Below are 18254 nucleotides of genomic sequence, written 5' to 3'. Positions count from 1 at the left end.
TTGTAGTATCATGCCAACGCGTCCAGGCCCTGCCGACAGTGCTAGCCAATTTATGTTCACCCAATTTGTGTGCAGGGCTTTCTGTTCGAAACATGGTAGTGATACTCTTTGTCCCCATGTTACGGTGAGGTGTCGGGTTTCGTTTTCGCATCTATTGGAATCGGAGTTTCCCCTAGCTGCTGTCGCTATCAATAGTATTGTACCTATGATTAGGCCCATCCTTACTGTGGTTGCTGTGGTGTAGTGTCTGGTGCTTGTATGGCCAACTTACAGTGCGTGGCGTGGATCCACGAAGTCTTGCCCTCGCAAAAGACTGCCGTTGGTGTAGTCAGCAACACCTGGACTGGTCCCTTCCACCTTGGTTCCAAGGCGTTCTTGCAGGTGAAGTGCTCCACGAACACCTGGTCTTTTTCCTCTGGTGGTTCACCTGGTCCACAAGTCTCCTGGGAGCGCCTGGTCTACAGGTCTCCAATTTCCTAATCCACTTTTTTCAAGTGGATCCAATTTTATCCAATATTCAATTTTTTTTCATTCAATCCCATTTAATCCAGTCCAATTCAAATTAAATTCAATCCTTCTCTCAGCATCCCATTACCTGTTTCCAACATCAATAAAAATAAAATTATAAAATTAATAAAAATCAATCATCTCAACTCTCAAATCGAATCAAAAAATAAAAATAAACGAAAATTACTTCAGCGAGAGTTTCAACTAGAATTAACACAAACAAACCACCATTAACCTCCATTAACACAAACAAACCACCATTAACCTCCATTAACACAAACAAACCACCATTAACCTCCATTAACCTCCCCCTATTATTTATTTATTTTCACGAATAAACAAATAATAGAAATAACCTGGTCTACTTCCAATTTCAATTCTGGTCAGTTCTGGTGTCTGGTCACACACAATGTTTTCCTCACCCACTGTGATTCGCTCAAAATAGATTCTCACTGTTATGTCTGAAATTCGTCTCATGAAAACCCATTCAAGAGTCCGGTGTGACAGACAGCCAAACACATAGACACGCCGAAGACCCCAGGGTACCCATCAAACTAGCTTGTCCCCAGATCCACAACACAGCGAAACATGTAAGTTTACTAAAATAATCACTTACTCATAACTAATACTCATACCACTAATTACTCATAATAACTCATAATTACTTATGTAATTACTCATACCAATACTTACTTAAAATAATGTAATATCCCAATCTTCACCCTTTATGCAAATCGAAGCACCCCGGACAACCCACAACCAATATCAACCACTGTAGCCGCCTTCCCCTCCAGGCAGCCACACACAGCCACATACATCTCCCTCCACGTCACACAAGACAACAGCCAACGAGTGTGTCCACCACACAGAAACCTTTGGCAATGCAACAACCGAACTCCCAGACAACCAACAACAAAACCCAATCCATCTCCATGGCTCATCAAGCAGTTCCAACTTAATCCAGCTTCACATACCGATTTCCCCAAAAACTCGTGAAACTTCACCCCCATTTTGGAAAAACCCTGGACTAAACCCTGACACCCTAAATAACTTCAGACCCATCTCCAATCTACCCTTTCTGTCAAAAGTTTTGGAACGTGCTGTGGCCACTCAACTCAAACATCACCACTCTGCCAATAACCTGTATGAAACATTCCAATCCGGATTCTGCTCCAGCCACAGTACTGAAACTGCTCTCCTCAAAATCACCAGCGACCTTTTCTCTCCTCTGATGCCGGCAACCTCAACATTTTCATCCTCCTCACCTCAACGCCTCCTTTGACATCATCAATCACGCCATCCTCCTCACCCTGTTTAGACCAGCTTGTGCCTATTAAACCCAAATCAGTTCACTCCCAAGCCTACAAGGACCACCTACAGCACTGCAAAGATGTCCTCTACTCCACCTACTACCCTCAAATTATCCACTCTGGCTCCGGAATCCCAAAAGCACTCTTCTCTACAATAAACAAACTAAATAAACAAACTTTACAACGTGAACAAACTCCTCAGCGCCCTGGATACCGCCACCTGTCATTCAGAGTAGACAACAGCATCTCCTTTCTGGCTTTCAGCATCTCCTTTCTCCTTTCTGGCATCCAAATGAAATTCTGGCTTCAAATCAACTTCCTCGAACTTAACTATGATAAATCTAAATTAATCTTCGTTTGCCCACAACCACTCATAACTTTGCCCCCCAAAAAACAAGTCACATTCTTTGTATATTGCCAACATTGTTCATCGTTTAAGTATCATCCAGAACTAAATTTTTATAAACCATCAACTTGTAGATGCATTTATTTATATCCCATTAACCCAAGAACTCTCAATTGCTTGGTTATATTTTAGTAATGTCATATATCCATATTTCTTTTCCAAAATGTTCCTGATATACACATTAATCCCATCTGTCTTTGTTTCCAGATCAACTCAAATCAGGAAATCAACACAAATCCTTATTACCTCCAATCAATTCAAAATTAAATCAACAATTCAAAACCAGATCGGATCAGCGATCAGAAATCACTTTTCCAATCAACACATTCCAAGCAACAATTCATTCAAAGACCAAGCTTAAAAACACAACTCTCATCTTACTGTGACAAATAAGCAACCAACCTACTTCACACTAAAACAAATAGCTTTTCATCACCCCTTTCTTCTCCACCGCCTCTTACACTTAAACAGATCATAATTACTCACTCATACACTGTTGCCCATCACCCAGTTGCCCCAGACCCAAACACAGGTTTGAAATCCCAGTAGGTTGTTCTTCAATCCCAACCATCATGTGATCCCAACATCTCTCCATTTATTTCGTTCCTCATGGGGTTGGTGTTTTATGGCCTTTACCTCTTACCCAATCACACTGCACATTATTCCCCGTCCTTGATGGATAATTTTACATCCAGATGGGCACAGCATCCCATTTTTGGCGACCCAGCCCTAAAACAAGCCCCTGGACTCCTTGCAGGCTGGACCAAAACCCCCGGACGAAGTTGCATCCCAGTACTGACTCTGCTGCCTTCTTGCAAACGACTTCAACTCCATGAATTTTACATGTTTCGTGAACGGAACAAAGCACTCTGTAATCGTCAGATTGAAACTGCCCCAAACCCGTCCATATAAACTCCATTGTTGTCCTGTCCATCTCTCTGTGTTACATTTACATTTTGTGACTCACAGCTCCTGCCTCCATGGAACAATGACGCCTGAGCACTCAATTAGCCCTCCCAGTACCAAAGACTTACAATCAGACCGACAGACAGACAAATAACAGAGGCATGTCGCCAGCCCCAGCACAGGACATCACCTTTCCGGGCAGGCACAATATAATCCACAGCATCGAAATGCCAATTTCTATCCGGAGCCTCGCAAAGCCAAAATCCATGCATGCGTGCTCCATCATGCAACCCGATCTGTACTCGGTGCGCCCGGCGCCCCCTATAATCAGTGAGTTATAATAACCACAATATCTCTGGCACCCAACTCGTGATACCACAATTTAATCCACGTTACTTGCATCTCTTCATCCTCACAAATGTCCTCCATTTAACGTGACTCAAATCCATCTCAAATCCCCACAGCTCGATCGAACACGTCACTGTATTCGACCCGGTTAAATTAAATTCCAAGCGTACTGTACCTAACGCTTCCGGTCGGCACCGGAAGTCTGTTTATTTCTTGAGACCCCTGAATCGGGACATCAACGACAATTACAAAGACAAACAGGACTCGATATTCTCTGTTCATTAATTACGTACATGACTTCAGTTTAACCAACAATATAATGTCCTTTCCTTCCAGATTTAGGTTCTATATCCTGTCGTTAAAGCAACACCCTGTAGACTGACTCCGCCTGTCGTTCTTCCAAGGTTAGTGAATTACCTCTGACCTTTCCCTTGCATATCTCGAACAAAGGTCAACTAAACTTTAAAAGGTCAAACTTCGAATTGGGGTAACCAGCGCTTTATTTTTCCGCAAATAATACAAGTCCGGCGTCATTCCCTGCAAGAACCACATCCAGACAGACAAATGACCCTTATTGAGGCTCTACATCGCAAAATGCTAGCTCCTACGAATCCAACAACCGTCACAATCCGTCCAGGAACTTCCGTACGAGGCGTGCTTCACAATGCAGCACCTCTCTACCTGGTGCACCTTTCGCACATCCCTCCTCGTTCGCACAACGCTTCATCAACACACCTCCTCGCGCCCACACCTTGGCACAAGCCACACCACATACCGACAGTTGAAACCTCAACCGTCCTCCTTCCTCGGATCAGCGTTCTGTTGAAACGTGACATTTCTGCTCAAATTATTGAATTTCCTATTTTAATAACTTGACCTTACCAGCATACTAAATCTGTGTCCGCATCGATCAACACAAATGCATCGATGCATCTTCCAGCCGCCACTCCGCACTGTACCTTACTGTACGAACAAGACTTCCTGTTGGAACTTGGCTCCGGAAATTAATTACTCTGTCTTGAAATCGTTTATTTTAGCCATCTTAAATAAATCCATCCATCTATCCATCTTATAAATCCATCTTAAATAAAAATCCATCTTATAAGTAACGTATTCGTCCTGTGACATTGCCTGGCATATATGTCGCAGCCGGCCACTATTCCGACATGGCTCGTCTGACATGAACGTCCGACATCCAGCAAAGTCGAAATGACCCACAATGCATTTGGGCACACATCCTCCTCTGAGAGTGGGCGAGTTATCGCCAGCACTCTGAGCAAATCTCATACAGCACACCCGTGACTCGCGGCTCGCTCGGCTCCTGTCTGAACACCCAATATCCCTCTACCCAAACTTCCACGGAGCCGCACGGCGGAAACACAGGTTTGTACCACACTTTAGTTAAACGAACATTGCCAGGATTCTCGGATAGACGTTTAATTTCACAACACACATGACAAAAATCCGATTTAAATTCAGAGATCGCCGATCGACCTGGCACAACCATCTCAACGCGACGACGCCACGCCGCCCCCCCCGTCTTGGCGCGCACCCTCGTGCCTCCACACGAATCCCAACACTCCCTGCACGCCGCTCTATTCGCGTTCGCGGCGGGGTTTACCTTACGTTGGGACATGCAGTCGGCTGTCATAACAAAGTGCGAAAAGCTGTCATAACAAATCTGCGACCTGACATGTAGTGAGTTGTCAGAACATTGAGCTGTCAGAACTCATCCCTAACTCGTAAACATCGCAAAAAAACAGGATCTCCGACGCTTGACCTCTCTGATCCAAAATGCACTATATGACACCAATTCCAAAGGTGAGCTGCCTCAGCGATACATCCCACACATACAATACACAATATCTGCCATTGAATGAACTCTTCAATTCAAGTAAAACACACATATTGATTCGAATTCTGCAACCATCTCCAAGAAACCGCTTCATATCAACAGTAGATCGACAAGGGCACTCCGGGTGCTTTCCTGACCCGATTTATATCAATTCGCTTCCCAAACAACTCCCAAACAGATGAAAATCCGGACTCAGTTCAGGACCTCGCCTGTTCTCTCGGATAGACGTTAAAATGGACATTCCCGGCCTGAATTTCCCCCAAGTCGAGCAGATCGCTTACAAAGTTTCACACCGAAACCCTCTGCTTTGCACATGACACACAGACAAACACATTGGCCAGACACACACGTCAATTAACATCCCAATATACATTCATTCCTCATTCATATACGAGTGAGTCTCCCATTCTTCGCGCGAAACTCAGATCGACTCAAATCATGCCTTTCTCCAGCCACTCCCAAACAATCTTTGCTCATTCATGTTACGTCTCTCATTCAAGGAAAAGGATTTTTGGGACTGGTTGGACGGGGGGTGGGTTGAGGTGAAAAAAAAAAGGGAAGGCAGGGCGGGGTGTTGGGGTGTTGCCTAGAGCCCTGGGACTGAGCTCAGGTCTTGGGGGGGTGGGGGGTCTTGGTCTGGTATCTGGTCCAGCGGCATCACTCGCTGATTTACTTGTTTAACTACCTCCTTAATTGTTTTGTCCTGAACTTTGCTTCCTGAACTTGCTTCCTTTGGCTCTGAAGCTTCAAATTCCTACAATGCAGCTCCTGCTTCAATTTTCAATATTTCAAAACCTAACCTGTCCTTCTCACCCTGTGGCCACCTGGCCCATTTCCTGTGAGCTTATTTATTTTCTCTTGTCCACCAGATCCTGGCCTGCTTTATCTGGACCTCTTGTCTAGAACTTAGTCTAGAGCTTCCTGGCTTGACCTCGTAGTTGTCACTACCTTCTTGTCAAACCTACCTGGTACCTACGCATTTCACCCTTCCTGGCCATGTCCCTTTGGCCGTCTAAGTTAACCACAGCCCTCCTTCCCTGGCATGCAATGGCATACCCCATCTTGTCTCTGGGCTGTTCCTTCCTGGAAAGTTCTCGGCCTGGCTCGACCTATATGGCTGTCCGACCTCACTTTCCCCCCTTCCCTTGTACCGAACGTTATCTTCACCGATATCCTGCGCAAATCCTTTTACTGGCCATGTTCCTATGGCCTTCTATGTTCCTATGGCCTTCTATCTAAGTTTAGCCACAGCCCTTCGTTCCCTGGCATGCAATGGCATACCCCATCTTGTCTCTGGGCTGTTCCTTCCTGGAAAAATCTTGGCCACCTGGTTTCAACCTATATGGCTGTCCGACCTCATTTTCCCCTCCTGGTGCTAACTGTAACTTTAAGCTTACTGTTAAGTCCTTACTTGTATCCTTACTTGTTTATCCTGGCTTTAACAAAGCTACGTCATTCTGAGGCCTAAATGAGCCTTTACTTACAATTTCTGTTCGAGTGCAGACAGCGCGGAAGACAAGGAGACTGAACCCGCTCGAAGGAGGAAGGTACGAATTTGGAATAATAGCCCTCTGATATAAAACAACTCCCACCTTTAATCAAATCAACGTGCCGGCGCCGGCCTCAGGTCAGCCTTCCTCCTGTCCCTCGGGCTCCGTTTCCCGTCCTCCGCGTCTGTTGACACCCCACTCCTGGTACCATCTGTGAAGAATCAGCTCTTCGTTTGCAAAAGAAGTCCACAAATAGCCTGAAAAATGACGCAGTTTATTAAAGCCAACTTATACAGATCCGGAGGAGACAAGACATCTACAGCAAGCTACAGCAAGAACATGCCAAGTCAAGCCTTCCTGAAAACGCATTGATTCTCATTCACTTATATACGAATACGATTATCAGAAAATCTCCGAGAGAACGAAGCGACTGGCGAGAGTCCCTCCCACCGTTATCATTCGGGGGAGTCAGCCCTTCCTTATCATTTGGACCAAATGTTTCTCTGGGCTCCGAGAAAACAGAAATGTAACTCACAAAGAGGAGAGTGTATGCTTAGCCAAACAAACCCATATATTTTATGGGTTTGTGTACATGAGTAATCCAAAGCATGTTTATACAGAGTCATGCGTTGCTGTGATTAAAACAAAATACATATGGTAAAAACAACAGGTTTATGTTATCTAGCCTTGAAAAAGCACACGTATACAATTTGTTCAGCATGACCTCAGCGAGCCTCTCCTCATCCAAAACTAAAACGAAGCAAAAACCCTTTATTAACTTCATGAAAATAGCATTTTTAAACCAGATTTAAATCATAACACATTAGCAACCAACGTCTATAACTGAACTTTAGGCAATAACAAATCTACTACTTGACATATATACAGTATGCATTTATTATCGTTGAATAGTTCAGAAGAATTAATGAAATCGCAGAGGGGTGGGGGTTGTGGGGGGGCAATGTTGACTGTTACTAATACCTAACAGATGGCGTTCGCATGTGATGTAATAATTGCACTCATCAGTCAGCTGTTACCTATAAGGCAGCTCAGAACTACAGGTTAGTATAGTTTTCGATATCCAAAGTCTGTATAAATTTTTTTTTATTGAGAGACCTGCACACACACACGCACACACACACACACACACACACACACACACACACACACACACACACACACACACACACACACACACACACACACACTGTTACGGATTCGTCACTTCCGTTGTGGTGGCTTTCATCCACTTGAGACATTTCTGGTTCCATGTATTATTATTATTGTTGTTTGAGGGAAATAGCAATTATTATTGTCAAAAGGTAAAAGGAATGTTTTAAAAATGAAACCGGATCGGGAACCGGAAGATGACGAGGAAGAAGAGAAAAAAGGGCGGAGCGAATGAGTCGGACAAGAAAGCCGAGTTGCTCCGGGTTCTGAAGCGAACGTTGGCGAGCCAGAGTCACTAGCGAACTTTCGGGTTTCCGGGAGAGGAATTCCTACGACGGAGTTGTCATCGCTGTGACCGGTCAACCTGCATGTCAGGTTTTGCGATCGATTCAGGAGAGAATCATCGCCGTGCCGTGCGCCACGAGACCGGGTCGTCGGCCATTTTGACTTGCGCAGGATTTGTGCTTCGCTCGCGGTATCGTTTCTTTTCGACAATTCTCACCGCATTCAGACGTCGATCTGGGGCGTGTGTGTGACGCGGATTTTTGAAGGCTAATTCGTCCAGACCCGAGGGTGTGGTCTCTCGGTCGCCTGTAGGGCGCCTTTGGATTTCTCAGTCGCCTTGAGGGCGCCTTTGTACAGCTTCGGCTGTGTGATTGCCCTGGCCATCCGCACGGGATTCTGGTCATTTGGACATCGTTCTAGCGATCGCTGGAGCGAATCAACTTCGGCTTGGAGCCGGGAATAAGAGACATTGGGGAATGTTCTTGTTACACTCACTTGGAGCACAGTGAGTTATATATTGCAAAACTGATGGTACCATCATAGGACATATTGATTGTACTTTTGAATACTATTGTTGTTGTACCGTTATTCTCGTGTGATCTCAATACAATATTTGTTTGTGATTAACAATTGGGGTGGCTTCTCCATTGATCTTTGACACACAGAATAACACATTTTTCTGCCGTGACTCCTCTCGGGGCTCGGAGGTACACTGTGACCAGGGGGTCGGGGAGGAGCACGTAACAATATACACACACATATACACACATATATACACACACATATACACATATGAATGAATGAATGATCGTTTTAAGGCCATTTTCCCCGCTAGAGCGGGGGTTAGCCTTGTGGGCCCCATGACAATCATGGTTCCCTGTTTGAGGCAATGTTTTTATGGCCGGATGCCCTTCCTGACGCCAACCGTTGGTCACGCTCTTACGATGCGCAGGGATACGGTGTACCTATTTCTGAACCGGGTACACACCGTGATCATTCATCCGAGCAAGCTGGTACTCAATTTGCCGACCTCGGAAGGATGACAGGCTGAGTCAACCCCCCTGGCGCTAATTCAGCGATCGCCCGGGATTCGAACCCAGGATCCTCGGATCCCAAGCCGAGGATTTTACACCCCATACCCCTAACCGCTAAGCCAACACCAGGCTACACATATACACACACATATACACATATGTGAAGAAGCAGCTCTTCGTTTGGAAAGGAAGTCCACAAATAGCCTGAATGACGCAGCTTTTTATTAAAACCAACTTATACAGATCCGGAGGAGACAAGACATCTACAGCAAGAACCAGCTTCATGCCACGTCAAGCCTTCCTGGAAACACATTGATTCTCATTCACTTATATATGAATACGATTATCAGAAAATCTCCGAGAGGACAAAGCGACTGGCGAGAGTCCCTTCCACCGTTATCCCTAGCCCCCACCGTCATCCGCTGTCATTCGGGGGAGTCAGCCCTTCCTTATCATTCGGACCAAATGTTTCTCTGGGCTCCGAGAAAACAGAAATGTAACTCACAGAGAGAAGAGTGCATGCTTGGCCAAACAAACCCATATATTTTATGGGTTTGTTTACATGAGTAATTCAAAGCATGTTTATACAGAGTCATGCGTCGCTGTGATTAATACAAAATATATATGGTTAACGATAGGTTTATGTCTGCAATCTAAACATTCTGCTAGCGTTACGCAAAATCACGCGCATGTGGGCGTGGTTTTACGACCGGCCTTATCTAGCCTCGAAAAAGCACACGTATACAATTTGTCCAGCACGACCGAAGCGAGCCTTTCCTCATCCAAAACTAAAACGAAGCAAAAACCCTTTATTAACTTTATGAAAATAGCATTTTTAAACAACATTTAAATCATAACACATTAGCAACCAACGTCTATAACTGAACTTTAGGCAATAACAAATCTACAACTTGACATTCCTTCCTCTTGTCTCGTCGAGACAAAGTATCTTAAGAGACAACGTGCCACATCGGGCTTTATTGAAAAATAATTGTGTAATGCGGGTATCTCCCAAGGGCATATCGTGCGCCCAAAGCGCCTCGCCCGTGCATTTGGCGAACGTGTCGTGTGGTGCGTGCTCGGAGCCTGAGGGCTCAGAACATGAAAGTCCATTAACGTTTCGGATCCACAACGAAGGTGTCTGGTCCAGATGAGGTTCTGCTCCGCCAGAGGGCCACCACCTCCCCTGCGGAACTTGCTCCCCCCACCCTTTGCAGACCCAGTCCTTGCAGATCTTCGAAGTTAATCAACGATCATGCCCATGAGGTCCCTCACGTGCTGCTGTTCTGGGGAATACAAAATGTCGTCAGTATCTTGTGTCTCAATTTCCTGATCAGGGTACAGAGCGTAAAAATCCGATTCACTTGAAGCATTTGAACTTAAAACATTTGAAGCAAAGAGAGGAACTTCCTTTATGTCAAAGTCTCCCTTGGGCGCCTGGTCGGCTTGCGGGTCTAGGATATCCACGTCGGGTCCCTCGACCGCCAGGCCCAGCGTCGCAATCAGATCCATAGTTGGGTTGAAAGGGGGCGTGCAGCTGTCAGCTTGTAATACATAAGCAGCGTTAGCCAGTACACGCAAGGGGTTTATAGCACAAGTATCACAGTCATCACATACACCGTTACAGGCAGCAGCCAGTTCCCACATGGGATCCGCACAAGTATCACAGTCGTCACAAAATTCAATACAATTTTCTGGAGCGTTGGTCGCAACTGCCTTGTTGAAGGACCCTTTCAGGTCGACGGCCTCTGTGGTCAGAGCCATAGTCGTTGTCGGCGGCTTCTTCACTTTCCATCCTGTAAAATACTTTCTCATACAGAGGAGGACTAGAGATTTCATTAGTGCCCCCCAAATTACTACCCCGATTATCACAGCCAGTGCGGTCAATAACCACTTCACTATGGTGCCCGTCCATCCCTGGAACCAGTCAGTGAGCCAGCTAAATGTATAAGAATTTTCGCGCGCGATCCGATCGATCCAATAGTATGTCATGAGCCGTAGCGGTGTCGTTTGCCACCTTTTCTAGGGCCAAAGCCAATTTGTCTATCCGGAAACTATCCATGACTGTGCCCGCTCCTGGGAAGAAGAAACCAAACACCTTTTCCCATAGGCTCCCAACTCCCAACCCCTCAAAGACACTCCTTCTATGCATCTTTGTACTTGCCCCCTTCATTTATGCATTAATCAACATTAATATATTTCAGTGTTAAATCAGAATAAACAACTCCCAATGGAAATTAAATTTTACAACTTCTTTAATCTATGGCGATCCCAAGAGTTTGAGCCCACTACTTTTAGTGTCTGGTGCTTGTATGGCCAACTTACAGTGCGTGGCGTGGATCCACGAAGTCTTGCCCTCGCAAAAGACTGCCGTTGGTGTAGTCAGCAACACCTGGACTGGTCCCTTCCACCTTGGTTCCAAGGCGTTCTTGCAGGTGAAGTGCTCCACGAACACCTGGTCTTTTTCCTCTGGTGGAACACCTGGTCCACAAGTCTCCTGGGAACGCCTGGTCTACAGGTCTCCAATTCATAGATTAAATTCATTCAATTCATAGTTTCATAGAACACCTTTTCTCCAATTTCCTAATCCACTTTTTTTCAAGTGGATCCAATTTTATCCAATATTCAATTTTTAAATTCAATCCCATTTAATCCAGTCCAATTCAAATTAAATTCAATCCTTCTCTCAGCATCCCATTACCTGTTTCCAACATCAATAAAAATAAAATTATAAAATTAATAAAAATCAATCATCTCAAATCTCAAATCAAATTAAAAAATCAATAAAATAATAAAAATAAACGAAAATTACTTCAGCTAGAGTTTCAACTAGAATTAACACAAACAAACCACCGTTAACCTCCATTAACACAAGCAAACCACCATTAACCTCCATTAACACAAACAAACCACCATTAACCTCCATTAACCTCCATTAACCTCCCCCTATTATTTATTTATTTTCACGAATAAACAAATAATAGAAATAACCTGGTCTACTTCCAATTTCAATTCTGGTCAGTTCTGGTGTCTGGTCACACACAATGTTTTCCTCACCCACTGTGATTCGCTCAAAATAGATTCTCACTGTTATGTCTGAAATTCGTCTCATGAAAACCCATTCAAGAGTCCGGTGTAACAGATAGCCAAACACATAGACACGCCGAAGACCCCAGGGTACCCATCAAACTAGCTTGTCCCCAGATCCACAACACAGCGAAACATGTAACTTTACTAAAACTAGAACGGGCACTCGGTAGAGCGCATACCTTCGCCGCAGCTACTTTTGTTGCCAAAATAAAAGACTACAAGATCTGTGTAGCAAAGCCACACCTACGTTGTCATGCGGGAAGATTTGTTTCAAATTAAACCATTCTATCCCGCCAAAAGTTTGATATTGTAATCACATCCATGACCTTTTCATGACCTTGACCTTGACCTTTGACCCGATCGATTCCAAAATCTAATCAAATGGTTCCCGGATAATAACCTATCATCCCACCAAATTTCATGCGAATCGGTTGAATACTTTTTGAGTTATGCGAATAACATACACATACACACACACACACAGACATACAAATAAATACACAGCGATCAAACATAACCTTCCGCTTTTGCGAAGGTAATAATCACTTACTCATAACTAATACTCATAATAACTCATAATTACTTATGTAATTACTCATGCCAATACTTACTTAAAATAATGTAATATCCCAATCTTCACCCCCTATGCAAATCGAAGCACCCCGGACAATCCACAACCAATATCAACCACTGTAGCCGCCTTCCCGATTCCAGGCAGCCACACGCAGCCACATACATCTCCCTCCACGTCACACAAGACAACAGCCAACGAGTGTGTCCACCACACAGAAACCTTTGGCACACCGATTTGGCACATACCGATTTGGCACATACCGATTTCCCCAAAAACTCATGAAACTTCACCCCCATTCTGGAAAAACCCTGGACTAAACCCTGACACCCTAAATAACTTCAGACCCATCTCCAACCTACCCTTTCTGTCAAAAGTTTTGGAACGTGCTGTGGCCACTCAACTCAAACATCACCACTCTGCCAATAACCTGTATGAAACATCCCAATCCGGATTCTGCTCCAGCCACAGTACTGAAACTGCTCTCCTCAAAATCACCAGCGACCTTTTCTCTCCTCTGGCGCCGGCAACCTCAACATTTTCATCCTCCTCACCTCAACGCCTCCTTTGACATCATCAATCACACCATCCTCCTCACCCTGTTTAGACCAGCTTGTGCCTATTAAACCCAAATCAGTTCACTCCCAAGCCTACAAGGACCACCTACAGCACTGCAAAGATGTCCTCTACTCCACCTACTACCCTCAAATTATCCACTCTGGCTCCGGAATCCCAAAGGCACTCTTCTCTACAATAAACAAACTAAATAAACAAATAAATAAACAAACTTTACAACGTGAACAAACTCCTCAGCGCCCTGGATACCACCACCTGTCATTCAGAGTAGACAACAGCATCTCCTTTCTCCTTTCTTGCATCCAAATAAAATTCTGGCTTCAAATCAACTTCCTCGAACTTAACTATGATAAATCTAAATTAATCTTCGTTTGCCCAAAACCACTCAACAAATCCACCCATAACTTTGCCCCCAACATCGATGGTCATTTGAACACAAATTGAACAAATTTAATCGAACAAAACACTTCCATTAACTCGACATTCTTTTCACAGCACAAAGTTCACTTGAACATCCTTTTCCTGGATACTCCCTCTTTATTTTTATACCATACCATGCTTCTCCCCTTGCAACCCAAATATTTTCCATGAAATAAATAAAATGAATTTTATGAATCTTCTCATTATTCGAAAGTTTACAAAATGTCCCAAATCTGTATATTATTTTCTACTGTGGTTATATTAAACCATTATTTTACAAAATCCAACTTTCAATAAACTGAAAAATGCTTCGCCATGGAATAGTCCACCACTCATATAAATAATCATAAGAGTTCTGCGAAACATCTCCATCTTTAAAACTTAGCCAACCAATTTTAAACCACATGTTTTCCCCCCAAAAAACAAGTCACATTCTTTGTATATTGCCAACATTGTTCATCGTTTAAGTATCATCCAGAACTAAATTTTTATAAACCATCAACTTGTAGATGCATTTATTTATATCCCATTAACCCAAGAACTCTCAATTGCTTGGTTATATTTTAGTAATGTCATATATCCATATTTCTTTTCCAAAATGTTCCTGATATACACATTAATCCCATCTGTCTTTGTTTCCAGATCAACTCGAATCAAGAAATCGACACAAATCCTTATTACCTCCAATCAGTCACACTGCACATTATACCCCGTCCTTGATGGATAATTTTACATCCAGATGGGCACAGCATCCCATTTTTGGCGACCCAGCCCTGAAACAAGCCCCTGGACTCCTTGCAGGCTGGACCAAAACCCCTGGACGAGGTTGCATCCCAGTACTGACTCTGCTGCCTTCTTGCAAACCACTTCAACTCCATGAATTTTACATGTTTCGTGAACAGAACAAAGCCCTCTGTAATCGTCAGATTGAACCTGCCCCAAACCCGTCCATATAAACTCCATTGTTGTCCTGTCCATCTCTCTGTTTGTGGATCCGGTGCAAAGTTACACAAAGTTCCCGTTTACATTTTGTGATTCACAGCTCCTGCCTCCATGGAACAATGACGCCTAAGCACTCAATTAGCCCTCCCAGTACCAAAGACTTACAATCAGACCGACAGACAGACAAATAACAGAGGCATGTCGCCAGCCCCAGCACAGGACATCACCTTTCCGGGCAGGCACAATATAATCCACAGCATCGAAATGCCAATTTCTATCCGGAGCCTCGCAAAGCCAAAATCGGGCATGTTCACTGCATTTCACTGCATTTCACTGACCATGACTATCCCCATTGCTCGATCACGCACGTCACTGTGCTCGGCCCGGTTAAATTAAACTCAAGCGTACTGTACCTGACGCTTCCGGTCGGCACCGGAAGTCTGTTTATTTCTTGAGACCCCTGAATCGGGACCTCAACGACAATTACAACGACAAACAGAACTCGATATTCTCTGTTCATTAATTACGTACATGATTTCAGTTTTATCCAACAATATATGTCCCGATATTCTCTCCAGATTTAAGTTCTATATCCTGTCGTTAAAGCAACACCCTGTAGACTGACTCCGCCTGTCGTTCTTCCAAGGTTAGTGAATTGCCTCTGACCTCTTACCCTTACATATCTCGAACAAAGGTCAAATAAACTTCGAAAGGTCAAACTTCAAATTGGGGTAACCAGCGCTTTATTATCCCACAAGTAATGCAAGTCCGGCGACAATGGACAAATGACCATTAATGTGGCTCTACATAGCATAATGCTAACTTCTACGAATCCAACAACCGTCACAATCCGCCCAGGAACGTCCGTACGAGGCGTGCTTTACAATGCAGCACCTCTCTACCTGGTGCACACCTTTCGCACATCCCTCCTCGTTCGCACAACGCTTCATCAACAAACCTCCTCGCGCCCACACAACTGCAACCCCCGTGTCCACCCAGAGTGCCCAATCTGCGACCCACAATCTTCTCGGGGCACACACTTCCTCCTTGAAATCCATGCCTCAGAAATATAACTCCACAGAACAGACAGCAATGAAACCACAACCTCCGACAACCATTCGACGTACCTTATTCGCACATCTAGGTGTCTCCTTGCCCCCCGTCATTGCAAGAGCATCTTGTCTTGTACCTGGAACAATATCCTCCCAAGTACACTCATTCCGCTCCCATCCCACTCCTGACACTGGACAAATGGCTTCGTTACACACCTGACCACCGCACACCTTGGCACCAGCCACACCACATACCGACAGTTGAAACCTCGATATTCCTCTTTCCTCGGATAAGCGTTCTGTTGAAAACGTGACATTTCTGCTCAAATTATTGAATTTTAATAACTTAACCTTACCAGCATCGCTCGCCAGCAAACCCTTTGTCCGGCGCATCGATCAACACAAATCCTTCGATGCATCTTCCAGCCGCCACTCCGCACTGTACCTCACTTACTGTTACTGTATGAACAAGACTTCCTGTTGGAACTTGTCACCGGAAATTAATTACTCTGTCTTGAAATCGTTTATTTTAGCGTTTAGAAAATCATTCTAGAAATCGAATTTAGTTTGGAAATCGTTTCTTCCCCTTATATAAATCCATTTTAAATAACGTATTCCTTTTGTGACATTGCATGGCATGTATGTCGCAGGTGCCCACTATTCTGACATGGCTCATGACTCATGTCTAATTCTGACATGAAGATGAAGGACAAGAAGATGAAGGATGAAGGACATGACATGAAGAAGAAGATTCTGACAAGATACTGACATGAACGTCCGACATCCAGCAAAGTCGAAATGACCCACAATGCATTTGGGCACACCTCCTCCTCTGAGAGTGGGCGAGTTATCGCCGGCACTCTGAGCAAATCTCATACAGCACACCCGTGACTCGCGGCTCGCTCGGCTCCTGCCCGAACGCACAATATCCCTCTACCCAAACTTCCACGGAGCCGCACGGCGGAAACACAGGTTTGTACCACACTTTAATTAAACGAACATCGCCAGGATTCTCGGATAGACGTTAATTTCACAACACACATGACAAAAATCCGATTTAAATTCAGAGATCGCCGATCGACCTGGCACAACCATCTCAATGCGACGACGCCACGCCGCCCCCCGTCTTGGCGCGCACCCTCGTGCCTCCACACGAATCCCAACACTCCCGCCTCGCGGTTTCCTGCGAGGCTCGTAGCCGTGGCAACCAAAACTGCACGCCGCTCTCGAATGAGGGCCGTCATAACAGTGAGCTGTCAGAACTCATCCCTAGCTCGTAAACATCGCAAAAAAACAGGATCTCCGACGCTCCACCTCCCCGACCCCAAATGCACCACACGACACCAATTCCAAAGGTGAGCTGCCTCAGCGATACATCCCACACATACAATCCACAATATCTGCCATTGAATGAACTCTTCGATTCCAGTCAAACCCACACTTCGACCCAAACTCTGAACCTCCAGTTCCACAAACTCCAAACCTCCGTCCTACTGCCGCTCGAAAGACAAAGCAGCCCATCCTGCAACCATCTCCAAGAAACCGCTTCATATCAACAGTAGGTCGACAAGGGCACTCCGAGTGCTTTCCTGACCCGATTTATATCAATTCGCTTCCCAAACAACTCCCAAACAGATGACAGACAAATACATTGGCCAGATACACACGTCAATTAACATCCCAATATACATTCATTCCTCATTCATATACTCATATAAGTCTCCCAGACTTTGCGCGAAACTCAGATCGACTCAAATCATGCCTTTCTCCAGCCACTCTCATGTACAATCTTTGCTCATTCATGTTACGTCTCTCATTCAAGGAAAAGGATTTTTTGGGACGGGTTGGACGGGGGTGGGTTGAGGTGAAAAAGGGAAGGCAGGGCGGGGGGTGTTGGGGTGTTGCCTTGAGCCCCGGGACTGAGCTCAGGTCTTGGGGGGGGGGGGGTGGGGGGTCCTTTTGCACGGCCCAATTCTGCGGCTGTGGAGGGGGCCCTTGTATGTTCCAGTTTTGGGGAGGGGGCCCTTGTGGGTTCCAAATTTTGGGGAGGGGGCCCTTATGGATTCCTGGGCAAGCATTTGCAACATGTCGTCCTTTACATCGGCCTTCTTATCGTCGCCCATGTCCCACTGCTCGGCCGCTTCATCTAATTGGTCGGTTAGCCTTAGTGCGATGTGTACCCCGGCCAACAACAGGTCGACCAGGGCCCCCCAATCGTCGAGGGTCTGGGCCGGGGTTGGTGCTACATTCGGCCAGCGTGCGTGTACTTTGGCCTGGTCCCACACCCGCGCT

At 45.1% G+C, this 18254-nt stretch overlaps 1 long non-coding RNA gene across 1 annotated transcript; it reads right to left on the bottom strand.

Moving 5' to 3' along the window:
* Positions 1-540: 540 nt before the first annotated feature.
* Positions 541-2153, bottom strand: LOC144888292 (uncharacterized). Its single transcript, XR_013620889.1, has 2 exons — positions 803-2153; positions 541-742 (listed from the first exon to the last, which is right to left on the bottom strand). It is a non-coding gene; the product is annotated as an uncharacterized LOC144888292 (long non-coding RNA).
* Positions 2154-18254: the final 16101 nt, after the last annotated feature.

This window comes from Myxine glutinosa, chromosome 11 (assembly GCF_964187855.1).
Source record: "Myxine glutinosa chromosome 11, kmMyxGlut1.1, whole genome shotgun sequence".
In the NCBI taxonomy this organism is placed as follows: domain Eukaryota; kingdom Metazoa; phylum Chordata; class Myxini; order Myxiniformes; family Myxinidae; genus Myxine; species Myxine glutinosa.
This window is presented reverse-complemented; position numbering and strand designations above follow the sequence as displayed.